The sequence below is a fragment of the Cavia porcellus genome, unplaced genomic scaffold, assembly GCF_034190915.1.
Source record: "Cavia porcellus strain 051 isolate PalLab524CR breed Dunkin Hartley unplaced genomic scaffold, mCavPor4.1 scaffold_19, whole genome shotgun sequence".
Taxonomy (NCBI): Eukaryota; Metazoa; Chordata; class Mammalia; order Rodentia; family Caviidae; genus Cavia; species Cavia porcellus.
The window spans coordinates 3073322-3081100 of record NW_026947502.1 but is presented as its reverse complement, the minus strand read 5'-3'; the positions used below and the strand labels follow the sequence as shown (position 1 = coordinate 3081100).

The 7779-nt window shown below is 52.6% G+C and overlaps 1 long non-coding RNA gene across 1 annotated transcript; it reads left to right on the top strand.

Annotated features, from left to right (window-relative positions):
* The first annotated feature begins 37 nt into the window (after nucleotides 1-37).
* LOC106026415 (uncharacterized) lies at nucleotides 38-1497 on the top strand. Its single transcript, XR_010041025.1, has 2 exons — nucleotides 38-361; nucleotides 489-1497. It is a non-coding gene; the product is annotated as an uncharacterized LOC106026415 (long non-coding RNA).
* Nucleotides 1498-7779: the final 6282 nt, after the last annotated feature.

Below are 7779 nucleotides of genomic sequence, written 5' to 3'. Positions count from 1 at the left end.
GAGCCTTGGCCAGCTCTCCTAACCCGCTTCACCCCAGAGGCAGGCTCCGTGGCAGGGAGGCGGGGCTCTGGGAAGGGAAGGAGGCAGAGATTGTGCAAGCCCCGTGGCATTTAGGGCAGGACGTGGCTCGGAGAGGGTGTGACTTGCTGGGAGTTACGTGTGACTTTGAGGACAGACCTCGGCCGCTAAGGAAGCTCTTTAGGGTCCCTCCGAGCGCGGCTTCTCTGTTATCATCTCAGCTCATGCAGAGGATCGAACCCAAATGTCCTCTTCCCGCGGAGTTACAGCGTTTCACTCCGCCCTAAGGCTCAGCCTCGTCACCTCCTCCCAGGGCTGCCAGGCTGACTGAAATAGTCTGCTGGTGAATGGCGGGTCTGGGGCCCAGTTCTCAGGGCCCCCCTGCCATGGGCTCCATAGAATGTCTCCCGAGCAATTCTGACTTTGTGATTTTGTTGCTTTTTCTTAAAGGCTCCCCTTCCTTTCTCTAGTTGCTCCTCCTGACATGCCGTGGCAGGAGCTCCACGTTCTCCAGACCCGGCTACTTTTCTGGGTAGCACGTTTCTGCAGCTGTGGAGACGGAGGGGTGAAGACTAGCCTGCCAGAAGTCACAGTCAGTGCTTGCCAGACCCTAACTTCGGCCAGGTTTGGTTTAAAGCTGGTCCCACCCTTCCAGTTCCTGCCCTGAATCAACAGAAACCCTTGGTGTGGTTTGTGAAATACCCTCTATTCGCGGTCTGGTGCTGCTCTGTGGGGCTATTCCTGGTTTTCGAGTAGCAGGCTGTGCTCTGTAACCTGCAATTGAGATTCCTCGGCTTGCTTCTAATCTTAGAGCCTGCCTCCCTGATAGAAATGCTGCCAGCTCGAGCAACACGATCAGGGGAATGGAGCAGAGATGCTTTGCAGATGAGTCAGGTTCTGCTTTCCTGTCCAGGTCAAGAAGCACCTTGCGTTCATCTTCACACTCTTCGGAAAGAAGCTGCTGGACTCCTTCGGACAAGTAGGTGGCGGGACTTTTCCCGGCCACCATCAGCAAAAGGCGAATTTGTTGGGGCAGGAGTGGGGCTGTAGACCCTCACCTTGCAGCCCTGCTCAGCGGGCAAGAGGGTTTCTCCTGAGTGGCGGCCTCCAAAATCAGCCCTGGAAGCATCAGCTCAGCCCTCGGAGTCTCGGGCTCCAGTGTGGCTCCACCACGAAGCCACTGGGAGCTGGCAGCGGCACTGTCCCTCTTCAGGACCCATTTTCCCCTTTGTTGGTGCCTTCCTAGGGCCCAGGGACCGGGCCTTGGATGGGGTCCTGCGCCATGTGGGACCCGCTCAGCCCGCCTTGGGTGAGGACTGCATATGCACTGGACAGTTCTGAAGCCAGTGGAGCTGCAGCTCCAGCGCCAGCCCCTCCCGATGCACCTCTCAGGCCTTGGGTTACTTGTCTCTGGGTTTCTCTCCCGAGTGCAGTGCGTGCTGGAAACGGAAACGATTAAAATCCCTTTGTTTATGTGGCTCAGGACTTGGGCATTTCATGCACCAATCCACTTCTGAATAACTTTTAGGGACTGGCACGGATGCTCAGATTCCCACTTCTCTCTGTAAGGGCCTTTATGGTGTCACCTTTATTTTCTAAGAAGCAGAGTGTTTCAATCCCCTGGAGCAGGGAAGCTGTGACCACAGGATAAAGGCGGTCTTCGTGTCATTCTTCCTTAGCCCTGGGTGGTCCCCACTGCCGTGCCAGTGCTCTTCAGCGTAGGCTCCCGGTCACCGTCAGTCCCCAGGGCGGGCAGCCACTCCGTCTATCAGAGTGCTTTGCTTCACAGCTCAGCAGATGGAGTTGTTCTGGCTCCCTGATTGGGCAACGGAGGCCCAGAGTGGGGAGGGGACACAGCGAGTGAATGGGGGGGGGGGCTGGGACCTGCGTCTCTTGAGTTCCAGACCCTGTTGCTTTCACCACTTTTTAGATGCCTTGAGCTACATAATGAGTCCCTCATTCACTGTCCATCCTGACCAGCACCCTGTGCAGCAGGAACTGGACGGGAGCTGTGGCTCAGTCTACCATAGCTGCGTGGACATCAAGGGGAGGCAGGGAAGCAGTGAAGTCTTAGCAGAGGACGCAGTGTCGTGGTTTAAACATGATCATTCCCCTGAAGACTCAGTGTCGATGACCTGATTCTCCATGCAGCAGTGCTTAGAGGTGGGGCCTAGAGAGGCAGGTGGCTCATGAGGGCTCTAACTCTATCACCGGATCAATCTGTTGGCACTGATAACTGACTAGGCTACTGGGACTGGGGCCCAGTGTAAGGAAGTGGGTGTGGGGGCGTGCCTTCAAAGAGCTCCTCTCTCTCTTTTTCCTGATTTTTCCCTGCTCTCTGCTTTCCTCCTTTGTGTCCCCCATGGTGATGTTTCTGCCTTGGAACCAGATGACCATGGACTGAACCCTCTGAGCCAACCTGTCCTCTTCTAAGTTGTATGTCATGTATTTTGTCCCATCAGTGGCAAGGTGACTAATGCAACAGTCTAATGGGAATCAGGAACAAAAAAAACCAGAGACACGTAATCACAAACACAAGTTCCTCCAAGGCAATGAAATTTAATCAGTTAATGGAGGATGACAGAAAGGAGGCGGCCTCTGAACCAAGCTGGAAAGGGGAGGCAGCGGCGGGAAGGCTAGGGGTTAAGGATGGCAGGAGAGGTGGGGGCAGCTGTTTGAGGCAGAGCAGGGGTCAGGGAGAGGGCAGGGACCTGTGATGACCAGTTGTTTTCAGGTAGGTAAGACCAAGAGGCATTCACACCTTGGCATTTACTCATTGTCTGAGTCAGGGACAAATGGTGAAGGATGGTGGGTGTTTCTGGGAACAGTCACGGTGACTATGGTGGCTGGAAGGTCAAAACACTCTTGCAAGGACAAGGACAAGGATGAGCTGGGGGCGCTGAGGGAGCTGTCATTTCTCCAGGGGCCGCGACGTGTCCAGTAGGTCTCATCTTGCCCTGTGAGCACCACAGCAGCCGTTAGCCCACAGCGTCCAGCTGTGACCAGAAAAGAGTAGAGAGCTTCAGATTCCAATCTGGCTCAGGGGCAGGACAAGGACAAGCGAGGATGTCCCCTAGACTCAGTTTATAATCCATGGACCCAACAAGGGTGACTGAGTCCCATAAGTGGAGAGATGGGTCTCAGGCCAGGCTGTGCAGGTTAGGATGAGGAATTTGTGCGAGACAGGGTCAGGCCGAAGCCCTCCGGCCCCTTCCTGGTGTGGCCACACAGGTACACCCCTTTCCTGCTTCACGGCTTCTTCCACTCGGTCCTTTGGAGCCAGTGGTCGTGGCCAGTATGTAGTGAGGGCTCCGGTGACTCTGGACCTGGTCTCCAGCCCAGGTTACTCTCATCCATGGACAGTGGCTGCTCGGTGCTTGGCTGTCACTGAAGGGTTTGGAAGGATCTGGAAGGAGAATGGGTGACAGGAAATTGAGAGGGGCAGGGAGGTCAATTTGGAGGTGACGGGCCATCAAAGGAGAGATAGATGCTGGGGCCTGGGCTACTGCGGTGCTGGTGGAGATGGAGAGAGGGATATGTGTGTGTGTGTGTGTGTGTGTGTGTGTGAGAGAGAGAGAGAGAGAGAGAGAGAGAGAGAGAGAGGCAGGAGGAGGAGGAGGAAGAGGAGGAGGAGGAGGAGGAGAGACCCACATACCAAAGGGCCCATCCAGTGTGACATAGCATTTCTCATGCAAACAAATTTATCCTCCAAAAGTCCATCTGACCCACTGTGGCCTGTGTGGAATGAAATCTAACCTTTTGATGCCCTGGTTGCACGCTTGTGTGTGGGCATCGGTGCTGCACGCTTCTGGGTTTCTGAGCTTGCTACAGAGAGTGGCGGGGAGGGAGCAGCGGCCGCCAGCCTCCTGGTTCTCCCCGTGCTTCCCTGGTTGGTGGGAAGGAGGCTGGGGTTGGCCCTCTTAGGTGGGCCCTCTTAGTGGCTGAGGGGTGAACTCCACTCACGTGACCCAAAGGAGTTTCGGGCAGCCGTTTGCATCCAGCAGAAGCTGAGAACCACAACCATCCTCTTCCTCCTCCTGCCAAAGCGAGAGCCGCCATGTATCCAGCATTTTCTGTGTTCCAGGAACTGAATTCTCACCACGTTGCCTACGGCTCGCAGCAGGGCTTCCTGGCCAGCTCTTCCGTCCTCTTCCAAGCCAGCGGCGTCTCTCTGGGAAGCCAGCTCTAGGTTCCTAGGGAGTTTCCTTTCTCCTCCTTTCCTTTGCCTGAAGCCTTTTCCCTCACCTTCGCCAGCAGTGAGGCCGCGCTGCTGCCTAAAACCATTTCCTTCTCCAAACTTCCCTAAACCACGGGGGAGCATCCTCGACACCAGCCGCCGTGCCCTCCGTGATCGGGTCTCTGCCACCTTTCAGCCTAACCTTGTGCATCTCTGCCTGAACTTTCCACTCCCTTGCATATTTCACAGTCTCATAAACTCCGCTTTGCTCTTGTTTGTCCACATCCTTGAGGTGCGGTGACAGGTTGCTTGCTTTACTTTTGTGGCTGTTTTTCCCCACAGTATTGCAGATGGAAGCCAGGCATTCACACATGCCAAGCATTATGTTCTATATCTAAATGTCCCCCCAAAGCTTCATGCATTTATAGCTGAGGCTCTGGGACTGTGATGCCCATCCATGGAGCAGCCCATTAATGAACTTAGAGCTGACTTGCTCTTACGGGGTGGGATCTGTGCAGAAGAGGGGGTTCACCCGGGCCTGTGGCCCAGAAAGGCTGTGTCCTCTCTGCTCCTTTTTCTTTTTCTGCTTCTTGTCTGCCACCCCTGAGCAGCCTTCCTCTGCCACGCTGCCTGCCTTGGAGCTCCCTGGCTGTGGATGGAAGCCTCCATAAGCTGTGAGCCTAAGTCAGTCTTTGTCCTTGAAGTTGAGTGCTGGGTATCGTGTCTCCGTAATGAGAAAAGTGACTAAGGCAGATCTGGTACCAGAGAAGTGGGGTCATTGACGTGGTTACCTTCCCTTGTGGTTCAGAAGCCTTTGGAAACTTTGGACTCGGTTTTGGAAAGGCTCCTCCATTGATCCTTCTCTTTCTCTGCTTTCTCTTGCCAAGCCATGAGCTCTTTGCTTCACCATCCCCTTCCACCCCACCCGCCCTGCCTTGGAGCCAGGCGACCATGGACTGAAACCTCTACAAACTGCGAAGCAAATTAACCTTTCCTCCTTGAGCTTGTGCGTGTTCGTAGTGTGTGTCAGCAATGATGCCAGTAACAAGGATCCTAAGCGAGCACTGTGTCACTGGGCTCTATTCCCAGCCCCTTCCTGTTCTTTTGATGAGGAAAGCAATCTTCTGATGGCTGTTTCCCTCTGAATACTGCTTTTGCTACATCCCATAGGTTTTGGTATATTGTATTATTGCTGCTATTTAAGAAACTTTAAAAAACTTCCTTCTAAATGTCTTTACCAATTCGGTGTTTATTTAGGAGTAGAGTGTTTCATTTCCATGTGTTTCTATAGTTCCCAAAGATTTTCTTGTTACTGATTTCTACTTTTATTCTTTTTTTCACCGGTACCAGGGATCAAACTCAAGACCACACGCTTGCAAGGGAGGCCCTTATGCCACTGAGCTAAATCCCCAGACCCTGATTTCTACTTTTATTGTATGGTGTCCAGAAGAGATACATGATATGATTTCCGTTTTTCAAAAAGTGTGAGCCAGGAGCATCATGTCGGGTTAGAGGCTCTTGGAAGATGCTCACGAGATTCGCAGGTATTTGCAGATGGGAGTGAAGGTGAATGAAAAAATCAAACACAGGGAGGCAGCAGGAAGGAGAAGCCCACCAGGTGAATTTTAGAATTAAGGTGTTTAGAAAAAGCAGCAGGACCATCTGCGCTGGGTTGATAACTGGTGTCAACTTGTAACACCAGCTGGACTGAATCATCGTGGTGCCGTGTGTGGATGGCCCACCTGAGGACAGTTGCCAAGACAAAAAGGAGACCTGGAGAGGAAGAGATAGTGTTGTTTCTCCACGATGTTGCTGGCTCTCCTGTTGTCACTGGCGCTCCGAGAGGAGCTTGTCAAGCTTCTTTCCTGATAAGAACTCAGTTAGTCTCATCATCAAAGGAGCTCAGGACCTTGCTGTCACTGAGGATGGCTGCGATTCACTTTGGGGGAGCTCTGGTCCTTATGCTGAGCATCATTTCCTGGCTCTGGAAGGGAAGATGGTGTGCTGTTCAATCTTATGGAGAAGTTCGTCACACTGGCTTCCTGGTATGAATTAGGCTGTTCTCATTGTTGGAGAAGCTTGGGGCCTTACTGTCGCTGAGGTTGCCTGTGGTACTTTGAGGGAGCCCTGATCCGTCCTTTGGCTTCTGGCACAGATCCTTCATCCCGCTGGTGCAGACTTTCTGCCTTCCACCACTGACCTTTGGGACTTCCCAGCACAGACCCGTGACACAGACTTGTATCACATGGGACATTGTCATGGACTCCAGGCCTCCAGGTGGACTCATGGGACAGGCACTGCCATGGGCTCTAGGTCTTCAGCTAGACAGGGATCCAGGCCCTCAGCTGGATTCTTTGGGTCTCAGTGTGGACAGATTTCCTGCACTCTTCTGTATTTGATTCTTTGGGGGACCATTGTGAGATAATACTATAAGTTACGAGTCCTGTGTCATCTTGTTCTCCTTGCAGACCCTGACTACAACACCACCCCTTATTCAGCACTGCTTGCAGCCTGGGTGCAGTGGATCCCCCTTTGGGAAAATGGTGCCCACTCAGCAGCCAGTTTCAGTGCCCGCCTCTCTAACCCTCTCCCAGTGGGAGCTGGAGCCCAGCGACTGAGCCATTCAGAGAGTGTCTTCTCAGGCACAAAGGACAGCGCGAGCTGGAGAATCCTTAGGGGCAATGATGGGGTTAGGACCGGCGGGAGCCCTGGTCAGAAAGGAGCCGGGGAGGGCACCGGTTAGGGACCCGGGTTCTCCCAGACCAAGGGGTGCCTTGCAGGCTTAGCTGAGCTGGTTTCGAGGTCTGGTCATAAATGAGACACAGCCTGCTCCACCACACTGTGTCTAAACTCCTTTTCCCTCCTCTGCTTCTCCAATTCCTCTTTCCTCTCTCCTCTTTTTGCCAGGCGCTAATACTATAAGCAAGTATGTGAGAATTAGTTCTGCACGCATTGATTTAGCCTTTCTTTTCTTCCTACCTTAATATATACATGTGTACGTGCACACGGCACCTCTGTGTGTGTGAAGCGGGCGGTGAGTGGTAATCATTGCTTTGGTTTGTACAGTATCTTTCGAGATCATGTCAGGTTAAACCTCACCAAAAACCGTGAGAGAAGGAGTCACACACCAGCCTTCTCCGAGCATATTTATCGCCTCTGGCTGACTTACGGCCCCCTGAAATCTTCTCTGATACTTCTTCCCTCTTCTTTCTTTTCCCCACTCCCGGAAATAAATTCTCAACCCCCTCTCCACTTCTCTCTGTTCCAGATATACAACTTATACCACCAGATCCGGTTTTATTTTTGTCTCTCTTGTTTTCTTATTTATGAACTGTTTTCTTCTATTTTTCCCTTCCTTATCCTTCAATCCCAACCTGCTTATCACTGGTACTCTTCTGCCCACCGGGTTATTGAAAAGAGTGTAAAATTTTAAAAACAAGTATTAAATGGCACAGTTAATATGTAATTGATACTGTAAATACTGATACAACCAGTAGTTGCTCTTTTCTTGACGTGCAGTGACCAGGGCCGACCCTAACGTGTCACGTTGGACAGGTGTCAAAGCGTCACTGAAGCCAAAGCAT